The 16,596-nt window shown below is 38.3% G+C and overlaps 1 long non-coding RNA gene across 1 annotated transcript in view; it reads left to right on the top strand.

Annotated features, from left to right (window-relative positions):
- LOC143271025 (uncharacterized) overlaps positions 1–16,254 on the top strand; it is a 74,801-nt gene extending 58,547 nt beyond the window's left edge. Inside the window, exons 6-7 of the long non-coding RNA XR_013048288.1 lie at positions 13,732–13,910; positions 16,181–16,254. This is a non-coding gene — a long non-coding RNA (uncharacterized LOC143271025). The remainder of the gene's footprint in view (positions 1–13,731; positions 13,911–16,180) is intronic.
- Positions 16,255–16,596: the final 342 nt, after the last annotated feature.

The raw sequence follows: 16,596 nt of genomic DNA, 5'->3' as shown, positions 1-16,596 counted from the left end.
TCAAAAGCTGATAACAAGATAATACTGACATAAAGAAAAGTAACACTATCAAACTTATTCTACAGTATTTTGTAAAATGGTTTGAAGATGTGACCAGAGAGAAGGCTCAATGGTTAATGGCTCTTGCTGTTCTTGTAGAGGACCCTGTTTGGTTCCTAGCACCCACATCTTCTAGCTCACATCTGCATGCTAACTCTAGCCCCAAAGGATCTGACTCCATCTTCTAGTTTCTGCACATATTTGCGGACATATGGCACACATACATAAAGCAGGTATACACATGTACACATAAATAAAATAATAAAAAATAATGTGAAGAGCATGTATATTAATTCTTCTTTTAAGGTCTAATAGAATCAGAGTGAATCCTGGGATTTTTTTTGTTGGCAGAATTGAATTTTTATACTCACTATAGATGTTTTCAAGTTGTTTATTAGCTCTTGTTTGGGTTTTAATAAGTCAGTGTGTCTAGGAATTTATCTTTTTAGTTTTCTAAATTGTTGGAATATCCATTTTCAAAATATTCCTTAATGATTCTCTGCACTTCCTTAGTTTCTAAGTATGCCAATTTTGTCTATTTTTAAAGGAACCAAGTATAGTCTTCATTAATTTTAATGTCTTTATTTCATTATTTTCCAAACTGACCTATACTATTTATTTTTCTTTATTTTGATTTGGTTTATTTTTGCTTTTCTAAAAATTTGAGGTGCATTGTTAGGTTGTTTGAATAGTCTCTGATTTTTTTCTATTTTTCTTTTATTGAAAATAGATCTTTTTCATACAACATATTTGATTACAGTTTCTCCTCTCTCAACTCCTCAGTTCCTCCCCACCTCTCCTTCCATCTGAATCCTCACCCTTCTTTCCTTAGAAAAGAAACAGAATGGTAATAAAATCAAATTAAATAAGATAAAACAAACCTGAATATGACAAAACAGAAAAAAAAGAACTAGAGAAAAAGCATAAGAAACACATATAGATGCAGAGACACACATGTTAACACCCATAGTATTTCTCATAGAAATACTAAACCAGAAGCCATAATATATATAGTATGCAAAGGACCATAAGATTAAAAAAAATTTAATCTCTGACACAACATTATATGATGCAGAGGATCTCCAACGATGCCATTGAGTTCATTTTGTGTTGACCATCTACTGCTGGGCATGGGCCTGACCTTAAGAGTGTTTTGTATCCCCAGTGAGACTCTGTTGGAGAAAACTCATTTTTCATTTTTGAGTAGTTATTGATTGGAAATAGCTTCTGGGTTAGGGATAGGGGTTTGCGTTCTCTTTTTCTCTGAGCTCTGGGACTGCATCTGGTGCAGACCTTTGCAGGCCCTGTGCATGCTTCTCTAGTCTCTGAGTTCATGTGTACGTTGGTCCTGCTATGTTTAGGCCTTGTTTCCTGGGTGTTCTCCATCCTCTTTGGCTCTTATCATCCTTCCATCTCCTCCTTTGCATGGTTCCCTGAGCCCTGAAGGGAGGGATTTAATAGAGATACTAGGTTTAGAGCTGGGTGTTCCAAGGTCTCACTAACTCTCTGCACATTGTCTGGCTGTGGATCTCTGTGTTTGTTACTATCTACTGCAGGAGGAAGTTTCTCTGATGATGGGCAAGCACAGCAGTGATCTATGAGTACAGCAGAATGTGATTAGGAGTGATTCTACTGCTACATGAGTTCCCATGGGGAAGCTTCATTTGGTGACAGTATATACCTAGTTGGGAGTCCGTCTCCCCCGTTATTTGGCTATTTCATTTAGATTGCCTTTATAATATGTATATATTTTGGTAAGTTTCTACTATATTAGATTTCCATACTACTTCTTAAATGTCCCTTTATTTTAACTGTCCCTCCCTGTAATCCCTCCCATAATCCCCTCTCCTCCTTCCCAATTGATCCTCTCATTCCAGCCCCCTCACCATATATGCATAATATCTATTTTATTCCCCTTTCCTAATGAGATCTATTTCCTCTAGTTCCTTACTCTATACCTACCCTTTGTAATTCTGTGGACTGTAGCTTGGTTATCATTGCCTTTATAGCTAATATCTACATAGAAGCAAATACATAACATACTCATCTTTCTGAGTCTAGGATACATCACCCAGGGTGATTTTTTTCTAGTTTCATCCATTGCCTACAAGTTTCATGATGTCATTTTTAATATCTGAGTAATATTCCATTATCTAAATATATTGCATTTTCTTTAACCATTAGTCTGTTGAGGGACAGATAGGTTTTTTCAAACTTCTGGCTATTGTGAATAAAACAGCAATGAACATGTTTAAGCAAGTGTCCTTGTGGTAAGATGAAGTATTCTTGGGATGTATACCGAAGAGTAGTGTAGCTGGATCTTGAAGTAAATTGATTCCCATCTTCCTGAGGAACTGCTGCACTGATTTCTATAGTGCTTATATGAGTTTGCACTCCCAAGTTGTATTTCTTGGATGCAGCCAAAGGATGGATCCTGTTTTTACATCCATTCTGTTATTCTGTGTCTTTAAGTGGGGAATTGAGGCCATTGATGTTGAGAGATATCAATGGCCAGTGATTGTGATTCTTGTAATTTTGTTGTTGTTTCTTGGGGGAGACCACCAAGGCCAGCAGAGTGTTGATCTATATAAAGTAAGAATGAAGTCCCATTAAACACTACTTAGTAGCCTGTGTTGATTCAAACAACTAGAGTCTGACACTGGGTAGTTTCAGACATATTTAAGCACAGCACAATTTGGTATAAAATATCCTGGTGATAATTAACTCAATCCTGTGTATACAACAAAGTTTAAGACATGATTACATTGCAACTCCTTGTAAAGTAAGTGTGACTTCTATAAAAATGAGTTCTATAGATTGACTACATGTGAAATCTTAAGGGTCCAGGGGAGGATCTCTTGTGTTTTCTCAGTCATATAGACAGTGTACCAGTCACCAGGCTATAAACCACCTGAGTTGCTGTTTTTAAAGTATATGCAATGTCTCCCCCAAAGATGGGTTTTATAGATTGATTGAGAAACAGTGCTCAAGATAAGGGTCTGAGGAGGGTGACTGAGATAAACATAAGAGTCTGGGGGAGCCAGATGTGGCATGGCAGTACAGATAGCACAGAGGTCACCAGGCTATTATCCACATCCATGTCCAGCCTTCTGGATGGAAAACAAATTTATAAATCTATTCCTTTGAAGAGACAACCCTGCATGTTTAACATTCCTGGTTTTCCTGGTACTCATCTGTGAGCCCAAAGACCTCTGTGCGCCTTACAGCTGCTGCTATTATATGTGTATTTCCCTTCTTTTGACTTTGCTGGTCTGGAATTATTTCCTGTGTTTTCATATGTGTACTTTAGTAGCTTGTATTTTACCTTCCATCACCTTCTGCAGGGCTGGATTTGTAGATAGAAACTGCTTAAATTTGGTTTTGTCATGGAATGTGTTAATTTCTCAATCTATGGTGATTGAAAGTTTTGCTGAGTGTAGTAGTCTGGGCTGGCATTTGTGGTTTCTTGGAGTCCGCAGAAATCTGTCCAGGCCTTCTGGCATTGAGTGTTCATTGAGAAGTCAAATGTTATTCTGACAGGTCTGCCTTTATATGTTACTTGGTCATTTTCCCTTGCAGCTCTTAATATTCTTCCTTTGTTCTGTACATTTAACGTTTTGATTATTATGTGTCAAGGTGACTTTATTTTCTGGACCAGTCTATTTGGTGTTCTGTATGCTTCTTGTACTTTGATAGGCATCTCCTTCTTTAGGTTAGAGAAATTTTCTTCTATGATTTTTGAAAATATTTTTGTGCCTTTCAGCTATGTTTCTACTCTTTCTTCTATTCCTGTAATAATAGGAATATTATTATATTCCTAAAATCTTAGGTTTGATCTTTTCATAGTGTCCCATATTTCCTGTCTGTTTGTGCCAAGAGTTTTTAGATTTAACATTTTCTTTGACCAATGTATCCATTTCTTTTATTGTGTCTTCAAATTCTGAAATTGTCTTCCATCTCTTGTAGTCTGTGAATAAAGCTTGCCTCTGTGGATCTTGTTTGAGTTCCTAAAGTTTTCATTTCCAGATTTCTGTCATTTTGGGTTTTCCTTTATTGATTCTATTTCCACTTTCAGGTTGTGAACAATTTTAATTTATTTCCTTCTACTTTTCTGTGTTTTTATATATTTCTTTTGGGGATTTATTTTTTTATTTTTTTTTAAGATTTATTTATTTATTTATTATGTATAGTGTTCTGTTTGTATGTATGTAAATCTGCAGGCCAGAAGAGGGCACCAGATCTCATTACAGATGGTTGTGAGCCACCATGTGGTTGCTGGGAGTTGAACTCAGGACCTCTGGAAGAGCAGTCAGTGTTCTTAACCTCTGAGCCATCTCTCCAGCCCCTCTTTTGGGGGATTTATTAATTTCCTTTAAGGACCTCTATCATGTTCAAAAAGGCTGTTTTAAGGTCTTTTTTTTTTCTTGTGTTTCAGCTATGTTGGAATATTCAGGGCATGTTGAGGTAGGGTTGCTGGACTGCTGTGGAGACATTATTGTCCTGGCTCTTGGTGATTGTGGGGTTTTTGTTTTGTTTTGCTTTGTTTTTCGAGACAGGGTTTCTCTGTGTAGCTTTGCCTTTTTTGCTGGCATCTAGGCATCTGGGATTTGGAAGATTGTAATTCTAGGTGCTGATGTCTGGTCTTGTCTTTTTTGGGTGGGTGTTTGTTCCTTAGTTTGTTTCCTCTCTTGTTCTTAGGAGAGTGGCAGCTATGTGTTGTCTGGTAGGAAATCTTCTGGGGTCCTGATTGGTGTGGGAACTGGGGATTCCAGGTAAATGTATTTCCGGGTATTAGAGTCTGACACTTAGGAATAGGATGGGCTGGGAATGGTAGAGGAGTGTCACAGGAGGGAAGAAAGCAGAGTGTTTCACTAGAATCTTCTTAGTTAGTCCCATGGGAGTGGGAGCAAAGAGTGAGGAGAGACCACAGCAGAAGGTCTGCTACAGAGCTGGGGAGGAGACTGGGGGATTGCATTTGGAGGAGAGATGGGAGAGAAGAGCTGCAGTTAAGCCTACTTGCTTCCCTGGTCAGAGTGGCATTTGAGTTCCCAGGGAGTGCCTCCTGGAGTTGGGGGCTGGGACAAAGCAATGGTCAGGAGAATGAAGTTTGGCAGGGAAGATCTATTGGAGATGGGCATAGGAGGAGAAAGAAGGCTGCCCTGTGGCAAGTGTTCTGCTGCAGAGTTGGCGATGCGAGTGGGGAATTGGATTTGGAGGTGCAAAGGGAGAAGTGAAATTCTACAGTCAGCCTATCTGTTTTCCTGGCTGCAGTGGCCTGTGGGTTCCCAGGGAGTGCCTGCTGGAGTTGGGGGCTGGGATGATACAAGAGTTGGGGAGGGAGGTTAGGAGGGGAAAATCTGCAGGATCCATTGGAGATTGGTGGGGGAAGCCTGCCACAGGTTTTCTACTGTAGATCTGGGGATGAGACTGGGGGATTGTATTGAAGGAGTAGGGGGAAAGGAGGAAGTCTGCAACCAGCCTTCTGATATTTGCTTCTTTTAGCAAGGATTGCATAGTGGCTCTGAGTTCTTTATTTAAGCACTCATAATTACAAACTCCCCTCTTAGAACTTCTTGTATTATATTCTAAAAAATCTCATGAATTGTTTTCACTTTCAAATATAGGATTTTTTTAAATGTCCTTCTTGATTTTTTCAGTGATCATTCCAGAGTGTTGCTTAATCTTGCATATATTTATATATTTCCTGTGGTTTCTCTTGCTATTGAGTTGTAGTTTGATTCCATTATGACCTGATAAAATGAAAGAAGGTATTTCTTTTGTGTTTTCTTTGTGACCTAGAATGAGTTCTGTTTAGAGAAGGATCCATTTGGTGCTAAGCCTGTGTATTCCAAAGCTCTTGGCTACATTGTCCCATAGCTTTGGTTAAGTCCCTTTCATCTTTGGTGCAGTGTAACTCCAGAATTTCACTGTGATTTTTTTTTTTTGTCTGAGTAGTCTGTCAATTAATGATAAGGAGTATTGGTCTAGCTATTCATGATAATGGGCATTAAAATCACCCACTATTATGGTATCTGGACCTGTCTTTCCTTCTTTCAAGTAGGGTTTTATGAAATTGAATGTACCCCTCATTATAATATGTAGTGATTGTATTTGTCTCATCTAATTTTTGCCTAAAGACTACTTTATTAGAACTATAGTTACTCCTGCTTGTTTGCAGCTTCAGCTTGCTAAATTTATACATGCTTTTCCATCCTTTTGCTTTAATCTGTCTTTGCCAGTGAGCTGCATTTCTTTTTTTTTTTCACTTATTTTACATACTGACCAGTTTCCCCTCCCTTCTCTCCTCTGGTTCCTTCCTCCACCTTCCCTCTATACCCCCCCATCCACTCCTCCTCCATTCAGAAAGGGGCAGGCCTCTTATTGGAGTCAACACAGCATGGCACATCAAGTAGAGGCAGGACCAAGCTCTTCCCCCTACATCAAGGCAACCCAGCTTGGGGAATAGGTTCCCAAATGCCAGCTCAAGTACCAGGGACAGGTCCCAATCACACTGCTAGGAGCCCTACAAACAGTCCAAGCTACACAACTGTTACCCACATGCAGAGGGCCTAGGTGGGTCCCTTGCAGGCTCTCTCACTGTGGGTCCAGTGTCTGTGAGCTCCCACTAGCTCAGGCTCCCCCCCCCCTGCGCCCCCCTGCCGGCTCCTACAGTCCTTTCTCTCTCTTGAACAGGACTCTCGGAGCTCTCTCTGTTCAACAGGACTCCCAGAGCTCAGCCCAGTGCTTGGCTGTGGATCTCTGCATCTGCTTCCATCAGTTACTGGATGAAGGTTCTTTGATGACAATTAGGGTAGTCACCAATCTGATGACAGGAGAAAGCCAGTTCAGGCACCCTCTCAACTATTACTAGGAATCTTAGCTGGGGTCATTCTTGTGGATTCCTAGGAATGCCCCTGGTACCAGGTTTCTCCCTAACCCCATAATGGCCCCCTCTATCAAGATATCTCTTTTATTACTCCCCCCTCCATCCCTCCCCCAATTTGACTATCCTGATCCCTCATGTTTCCATACCTGTATCCCCACTCCCCCCACCCCCAGTTTACCCAGGAGAGCCTCTTCTATTTCCTCTTCCCAGGAACATCCACGTGTCTCTCTTTGGGCTCTCCTTTTTACCTAGCTTTTCTGGGGCTGTGGATTGTAGCTTGGTTATCCTTTACTTACAACTAATATCCACTTGAGTGAGTACATACCATGTTTGTCTTGCACTCAGGATGATTTTATTTCTAATTCCATCCATTTGTCCTCAAATTTCATGATGTCATTGTTTTTTTACTGCTGAATTATTACTCCATTGTGTAAATGTACCAAATTTTCTTTGTCCATTCTTTGGGTGAGGGGCATCTAGGTTGTTTCCAGGTTCTGGCTACTATGAATAATGCTGCTATGAATATAATTGGGCAATTGTCCTTGTGGTATGATTGAGCATCCTTTGGGTATATACACAAGATTGATATAGCTGGGTCTTGAGTTAGATTGATTCCCAATTTTCTGAGAAACCATCATACTGATTTCCAAAGCGGCTGTACAAGTTTACACTCACATCAGAGGTGGAGGAGTGTTCCCCTTACTCCACATTTTCTCCAACATAAGCTGTCCTCAGTGTTTTTGACTTAACCATTATGATAGGTACAAGATGCTATCTCAGAGTCGTTTTGATTTTCATTGCCCTGATAACTAAGGATGTTGAGCAATTCCTTAAATGTCTTTCAACCATTTAAGAATTCTGTTTAAATTTGTACCTCATTTTTAAATTGGATTATTTGGTATTTTGATGTCTAGTTTCTTGAGTTCTTTATATATTTTGGAGATCAACCCTCTGTCAGATGTGGAGTTGTTGAAAAATTTTCCCATTCTATAGGCTGTCATTTTGTCTTTCTTATTTACTATGTCCTTTGCCTTACAGAAGCTTTTCAGTTTCAGGAGGTCCCATTTATTAAGTGTTGATCTCAATGTCTGTGCTATTGGTGTTATAGGCAGGAAGTAGTCTCCTGTGCCAAAGTGTTCTAGGCTAGTCCCTACTTTCTCTTCTATCAGGTTTACTGTGATTGGATTTATGTTGAGATCTTGAACTTGAGTTTTATACAGGGCAATAGATAGGGATCTATTTGCATTTTTCTATATTCCAACATCCAGTTGTGCCAGCACCAATTGTTGAAGATGCTTTCTTTTTTCCAATGTATAATTTTGGCTTCTTTGTAAAAAATCAGGTGTTCATAAGTATGTGAATTTATGTCAGGGTCTTTGATTCAATTCCATTGATTCACCTGTTATAATGCCAATACCAAGCTGTTTTTATTACTATAGTTCTATAGTAGAATATGAAGTCAGGGATGGTGATAACTCCAGAAGTTACTTTATTATATAGGATTGTTTTACCTATCCTGGATTTTTTGTTTTTCCATATGAAGTTGAGTATTGCTCTTTTCAGGTCTATGAAGAATTGTGTTGGGATTTTGATGGGGATTACATTGAATCTGTAGATTGCCATTTTTATTATGTTAATCCTATCTATGAATATGGGAAATCTTTCCATTTTCTGATATCTTCTTTGATTTCTTTCTTCAAAGACTTAAAGTTCTTATCATATAGGTCTTTCACTTGCTTAGTTAGAGTTACCCCAAGGTATTGTATATTTGTGGCTATTGTAAAGGGTGATGTTTCTCTGATTTCTTTCTCAGCCCGTTTATCATTTGTATATAGGAGGGCTACTGGTTTTTGCTTTTTTTTTTTTTTTTTTTAGTTAATCTTGTATTTAGCCACATAACTGAAGGTGTTTATCAGCTGTAGGAGTTCCCTGGTAGAATTTTTGGGTCACTTATATATACTATCATCATATCATCTGCAAGTAGCGAAAGTTTGACGTCTTCCTTTTCAAATGTATCCCCCCCCCGATCTATTTTTGTTGTCTTATTGCTCTAGCTAGAACTTCAAGTACTATATTGAAAAAATATGGGGAGAGTGGACAGCCTTGTCTTGTTCCTGATTTTATTATAATCACTTTGAATTTCTCTCTATTTAATTTGATGTTGGCTGCCAGCTTGATGTAAATTGCCTTTATTATGTTTAGGTATGTTTCTTGTCTCCCTGATCTCTCTAGGACCTTTATCATGAAGGGTTGTTGGATTTTGTCAAAGGCCTTTTCAGCATGTAATGAGATGATCATGTGGTTTTTTTTCAGTTTGTTTATATGGTGTATTACATTGACAGATTTTGGTATGTTGAGCTATCCATGCATCTCTGGGATGAAGCCTACTTGAGCATGGTGAATGATTTTTTTTTTTTTTTGGTGTGTTCTTGAATTTGGTTTGCCAGTATTTTATTGAGTATTTTTGCATCAATGTTTATTGCTGTGGGATGTTCTGTATGGCAAATGTGTTGCTCTGATTGATCAATAAATAAAACACTGATTGGCCCGTGGCTAGGCAGGAAGTAAAGGCAGGACTAACAGAGAGGAGAAAAGAAAGAACAGGAAGGCAGAAAGAGTCACTGCCAGCCGCCGCCAGGACAAGCGCATGTGAAGATGCCGGTAAACCATGAGCCACGTGTCAAGGTATAGATTTATGGAAATGGATTAATTTAAGCTATAAGAACAGTTAGTAAGAAGCCTGCCACGGCCATACAGTTTGTAAGCAATGTAAGTCTCTGTGTTTACTTGGTTGGGTCTGAGCGGCTGTGGGACTAGTGGGTGACAAAGATTTGTCCCTGTGGGCAAGGTAGGAAAACTCTAGCTAGAGTTCATGAGGGAGATTGGTCTGTAATTCTCTTTCTTTGTTGTATCTTTGTGTGATTTGGGTATCAGGGTAACTATAGCCTCATAAAAAGAGTTTGGTAATGTTCCTTCTGTTTTTATTGTGTGGAACAATTTGAGGAGTATTGGAATTAGTTCTTCTTGGAAATTCTGGTAGAATTTTGCACTGAAACCATCTGGCCCTAGGATTTTTTTTTTTAGTTGGGAGACTTAATGACTGCTTCTATTTCCTTAGGAGTTATAGGTCTATTCAGATTGTTTATCTGGTCTTGATTTAATTTGATATGTGTTACCTGTCCAGAAAATTGTCCATTTCTTTTACATTTTCCAACTTTGTGGAGTATAGCTTTTTTAAGTATGACCTAATGATTCTCTGGATTTCCTCCGTGTCTGTTATGTCCCTCTTTTAGTTTCTGATTTTGTTAATTTGGATACTCTCTCTCTGCCTTTTAGTTAGTTTGGATATGGATTTGTTTATCTTGTTGATTTTCTCAAAGAACCAACTCTTTATTTAATTGATTTTTTTGTATTCTCTTTGTTTCTATTTTATTGATTTTAGCCCTGAGTTTGATTATTTCCTGGTGTCTATTCCTCCTGGGTGAGTTTGTTTGTTTTTGTTCTAGAGCTTTCAGATGTGCTGTTAAGTCACTAGTGTGGGATTTCTCCAACTTCTTTATGTGGGCATTTAGTGTTATGAACTTTCTCTTAGCACTGCTTTCAAAATGTCCCATAAGTTTGGGTGTGTTATGCATTCATTTTCATTGAATTCTGGGAAGTCTTTAATTTCTTTATTTCTTCTTTGACCCCAATGGTGAGTCAGTTGAGCATTATTCAGTTTCCATAAGTTTGTAGGATTTCTGTAATTTGTGTTGTTGTTGAATTCTGATCAGATACAGGGGTTTATTCAAGTTTTTTTTGTGTCTATTGAGATTTGCTTTGTGAACAAGTATGTTGTTAGTTTTAGAAAAGGTTCCATGAGGTGCTGAGAAGAAGGTATATTCTTTTGTGTTTGGATGAAATGTTCTATAGATGTCTGTTAAGTTCATTTGAGTAATAACATCTTCTTATTCCCTTATTTCTCTGTTAAGTTTCTGTCTGACAGACCTGTCCATTGGTGAGAGTGTAGTTTTGAAGTCTACCACTACTAGTGTATGGGATTTGATGTGTACTTTAAGCTTTAGTAATGTTTCTTTTACAAACAAGGTTTGTAAGCAGAGTTTTCCTGTCCTACAGCTGTACTCAATCACCCAGAGGCTTAATATTAATTACAAATGCTCAACCAATAGCTCAGGCTTGTTACTAGCTAACTCTTACATTTATATTAACCTATATTATCTATGCTTTGCCACGTGGCTTGGTACCTTTTCTCAGTACAACATGCCCACCTTGCGTCTCTCTCATCTGCTTGTGACTACAGTCTCTGCCTTGTCGTCCAGTATTCTCTTAGTCTGGTTCTCATGCCTAACTTCTTCCTGTTCAGCTATTGACCAGTCAGCTTGTTTATTAAACCAATCACAGTGACAAATCTTCACAGTGTAGAAACGTACAAATCTCCACAGCAGTGGGTGCCATTGTACTTGGGGCATAAATGGTCAGAATTGAGACTTCATCTTGATGGATTTTTCCTGTGATGAATATGAAATGTCCTTCTCCATCTCTTTTGATTAGCTTTAGTTTGAAGTCTAGCTACACTAGCTTGCTTCTTAGTTCCATTTTACTGGAAAATCTTTTCCCAACCCTTTACTCTGAGGTGTAGCATGAATCTTAAAAGGTCTTATAAATAAAAACAAACCCAGAACCAGGGATTGGGGTGAACGCTGAAAGATCAGAGAGACAGGACAGGCCACAGCTAACTTTACCTTGACAACTTCTTAGCTGATCCTGTTTCCTCAAACTGGAAGCCTCTGAGTCCTCATCCAGAATGGGTCTCAGCTGAACTGCTGCTCAAAAGCCTAAAAGCTTAACCAGGCTCTAATTCCTGGTCCTCACACCTTATATACCTTTCTGCATCCTGCCATCACTTCCTGGGATTAAAGGCATGTGTCACCATGCCTGGCTGTTTCCAGTGTGGCTTTGAACTCACAGAGATCTGGATGGATCTCTCTCTGCCTCCAGAATACTATGATTAAAGGTGTATGTGCCACCATTTTCTGGCCTCTTATGTTTATCTAATGGCTGTTCTGTCCTCTGACCCTAGATAAGTTTATTAAGGTGCACAATACATTGGGGAACACAATATCACCATACTGAGGTAAAGCCTGTCTTTGAGGTTGATGTATATTTCTTGTATGCAGCAGAAGGATGGATCCTGTTTTCATATCCATTATGTATCTTTTTATAGGTGAATTGAGTTCATTGATATGAAGAGCTATTAATAACCAGTGATTGTCAATTTCTGTTATTTTTTGGTTTTGGTGGTGGTGCTGGTAGTGTATGTATGTGTTTCCTTTCTTTGGGTTTTGCTGGTGTGAGATTATCTATTGCCTGTGTTTTTGTGGGTGTAGATAACTTCCTTGGGTTGGAGTTTTCCTTCTACTACTTTCTGTATGGCTAGATTTGTGGCTAGGTATTGTTTAAATCTGGTTTTGTTATAAAATACCTTGTTTTCTCCATCTATCATTATTGAAAGTTTTGCTGGGTATAGTAGTCTAAGCTGGCATCTGTGGTCTCAGTGTCTGCAAAATGTCTGTCCAGGACCTTCTGGCTTTTAGAGTCTCTATTGAGAAGTTGGGTGTAATTCTGATAGGTCTGTCTTTATGTGTTACTTGGGCTTTTTTTCTTTGCAGCTCTTAATATTCTTTCTGTATTCTGTATGTTTGATGTTGGGAAAGTTTTCTTATATGTTTTCTGTGCCTTTGAGCTGGAGTTCTTCTTCCATTCCTATTATTCTTATATTTGATCTTTTCATGGTGTCCCAGATTTCCTTGATGATTTGTGTTAGGAATTTATTGGATTTAACATTTTCTTTCACTAATAAATCTATTTCCTTTATGGTATCTTCACTGCCTAAAATCCTCTCTTGTATTCATTTCTTGTATTCTGGAGATGCTTGCATCTGCAGTTACTGTTCGCTTCCCCAAATTTTCCATTTGCAGAATTCCCTCAGTTTGTGTTTTCTTTATTGCTTCAGTTTCAATTTTCAAGTCTCGAAATATTTCCTTCACCTGTTTGATTGTTTTTTTCTTGAATTTCTTGGCTTTCTTTAAGGGATTTGTTGATTTATTCCATTTTTTTTCCTTTTCCTTGATTTCTTAAAGGAATTTTTCATTTCCTCTTTAAGGGCCTCTGTCATCTTCATAAAGTTATTTTTAAGATTATTTTCTTGTGTTTCAGCTGCGTTTGAATGTTCAGGTCTTGCTGCTGTAGGATCACTGGGCTCTGGTGGTGCCATGTTTCCCTTTCTGTTGTTGAATGTATTCTTACACTGGCATTTACCCATCTGTTCTTCCAACTGGTGTGGGTTTTGCCTATGCCCATGTAGACTGCTGGGGTATCAAGGGAGGGCTGACCATGAGGAGAATTACCAGATTCATGGGTTTGAGCAACAGAGTGGGTCTTGGGAACAGAATCCAGTGGGTGGTCTGCATATATGTGCTCAAATATTTTTTTCATATTTCTTGATCCTCCAAACCCCTTTTCACTTTAGACTGAATTGTGTATCCTACAATACATTCTATGTATTTCTTATGGTATTTTTCTCACTAGATTATCATCTATGATGTTATAAACTTTTTCTTGTTAACTTTGCATTCCTTGAGGGCATAGCTTATGTCTTAGGCATGTCTATGTTTTGAGCATCTATCACAATGATAAACACCCAGTAACTTGTTAAATAAATTGAAAGAATTAATCCTATCAATAAGAAAAAGGAAGTACCTTTTACCAAAACCACTTTATTTCCTGAAATGTTATTTTCTTCACAGACTAATTTTCTGCCACCTCCAGCATCTTGTGTCAGGGATAATCCTCTCAGTATTTGAAATCAACCAGTATGTGAGAGTTGGAATTTGTGACAAGTACCCTGGAAGGTTCCAGATTGAAGCTTCTATGTGAATGATGAAAACAGCAAAGCTGTATTTTGCAGACATTGAGGAAAATGACAGTATGATACTTTGTTGTTTTTATTTATATCATTCTTGCCAATTTCTATTTCTGTGAGGGGAATGTGAATAAGGCAATGGGGTAATTCTTTTGTTCTCTAAATTTTGTGCAGGTGCCTTAGCTCTTCTGGTTCTGGTAGGGTGCTATCTTCCATTCTTAGCATGAATCAGTGGCTTACTGAGCTTGTGTTTTGTCAAACCAAATCAGAAGCCACAGCTTTGCAATCTCTCTGAGAAAGTTAAAAAGATCCAGATTGCAAGTTACTATTTTGCAATGATTTTTTTTAAAAATATAAGATCTAATATAGGTGTTATCTTGCATGTATTTTGATCACAGAGGAGTCACCGAAAGAACAATAACAGCGACAATCTCTCAAAATGTCCCCATGTAACATGGTTAGCAAGGGAGTTTATATTTCAGCTGTAAATATATATCATAGCTCACATTTATTGAATAATTACTTTGTACTAATTGTTGTGTGAAATGCTTTGTATGCATGATTTTCTTTAATCTCTGCAATAACTCTGAGAGGTCCAGATTATTATTCCAACTTCAGCAGAGGAGGGAATAGAAGGCTCACATCATTAGGCTAAATAGATGAAAAAACAAGACACAATTCAAAATCCAGATGTATCTGACTTTAAAGTTCATGGTATTTGTGCTGGCTAGTTTTATGTCAACTTGACCCAACCTAGAGTTACCTGAAAGGAGAGGACCTCAGTTGAGAAAATGCCTCCCTAAGTTAACTCATTGTGTGCAATGTTTCTAATAATTCTATAAGGTAGGTTTTATTATGTCTATTGTATGGCTAAAGAAAGCAAGGATCCAAGGAAATTGGACCTTTCTCATTTCACATAGCTAGATGGTATATTAAGGATGGGATTCCAAAATTTACCCCCAAATATGATATGTTTTCCATATCATGCCACATTTTGGAGAAATTATACTCATATTTGTTGAATGTTATTTTAAGATGTGTTACATTCATTTACACTGTGGAATGTTTAATAATACAAAGATGTGTTACATTCTTTTATGTTGCATTTGTTTAACTCTGTGAAGCTGTGTTACTTTGCCTGTCTAAAGCACCTGATGGTCTAATAAAGAGCTGAAAGGCCAATAGCAAGGCAGAAAAGAGGATAGGTGGGACTGGCAGGCAGAATAAATAGAAGAAGAGAGAGAAGAAAGGAGGAGAGAGGACTGTGGTGATATTTTATTTGTGCTCTAACAAATAAAGCTTGCCTGAGGATCAGAAGACAGAGCCAGCCACTATATTAAGCATAGAGGTCAGGCAGTGGTAGCACATGCCTTTAATCTTAGCATTTGGGAGGCAGAGATTCATCAGGATCTCTATGAGTTCAAGGCCACACTGGGAATAGAGCCAGGCATGGTGGCACATGCCTTTAATCCCAGTACTAGTTAAACATAGGGGTTTGGAGGTCTGTACAGACATACAGGAAGTAATGGAGATGGGAAGAAAGAAGAAGTAATGTAGCTGAGCAGAGAAAGGAAATAAGATGGCAGGATACAAGGAAAAGTGACATAAAAACTCTAAGCCTATAGGCTGAAGATGGATGCCCCAGTGTTGCAGAGGAATTTTGGATGACTGTCTAGGTAACCAGCTGTCTCTGTCATTTCTAGAATTATGGAAGTTGCTTGCAATGCACTTCCTGTTTACTTAGGTAATATTATATCCTGCTGAGGTCTTTGATGTAGTTGAAGACTAAATAGTTATAATTTTCCTTGGTTGTGATAAAAGTAAATTAGATATGAAACCTTAGACTTACAAATATAGGATAGATAGAATATTTTCTTTAATTTTGCCAAATATAAATAGACTAGATATTATAACTGTAATTCCTGCTTGATAACTGTTCTATTATATGTAATTTTACTCTGTTAGAGTTAAAAACCCTTTTTTTTTTTGATTAGACAGAAAAGGGAAAGTGCTGTGGGATATCTTTCTCTATGCTGTAAATATGTGTTACTCTGATTGGTTGATAAATAAAGCTGCATTGGCCTATGGCAGGGCAGCTTAGAGGCAGGTGGGAAATCTAAGCAGAAATGTGGAGTTAAGAAAGAGGATGGAGAGACGCCAGCCACCACCAAAGGAGTGGCAAGATGTCAGTAGATCAGTAATGCCACAGCCACATGGCAACTTATAGATTAATAGAAATGAGTTAAGGTATAAGAGCTAGCTAGCAAGAAGCCTGCCATAGGCCATACAATTGGTAATTAATATAAGCCTCTGAATGATTATTTTATAAGCAGCCATGGGACTGCAGGACCGGGCAGGACCAGAGAAAACTTTCAACTACAGAGGATGCCAGGGGCCAGCAACAGAGTAAGAAGGCAAGAATGAAATATAACATGGAAAAGGTAAGAGCCCAGAAGCAAAAGATAGAATAATTTAAGAAACCAGCCAAGTTGAAGCCAGACATTCATAAGAAAGAATAAATCTCAGTGAATTTATTGGGAGCTTGGTGGTGGGCCCCCAAAGAGTTAAAAAAAACAACAACAACTACATTTTGGTATTCCAACATGAGACTCAAATACCCACCTAGAGCCTAGAAAGGTGAACAAAACAAAACTGGACATGGCACCTTTAAGAGTTTCTGCCTGACAGCAAGCTCTTGAGCAGAGGGTACACTAAAAAGCTAAGTAAAACAAAACAAAACAAAACAACA

This window comes from Peromyscus maniculatus, chromosome X (assembly GCF_049852395.1).
Source record: "Peromyscus maniculatus bairdii isolate BWxNUB_F1_BW_parent chromosome X, HU_Pman_BW_mat_3.1, whole genome shotgun sequence".
NCBI classification, from domain to species: Eukaryota; Metazoa; Chordata; class Mammalia; order Rodentia; family Cricetidae; genus Peromyscus; species Peromyscus maniculatus.
This window is presented reverse-complemented; position numbering and strand designations above follow the sequence as displayed.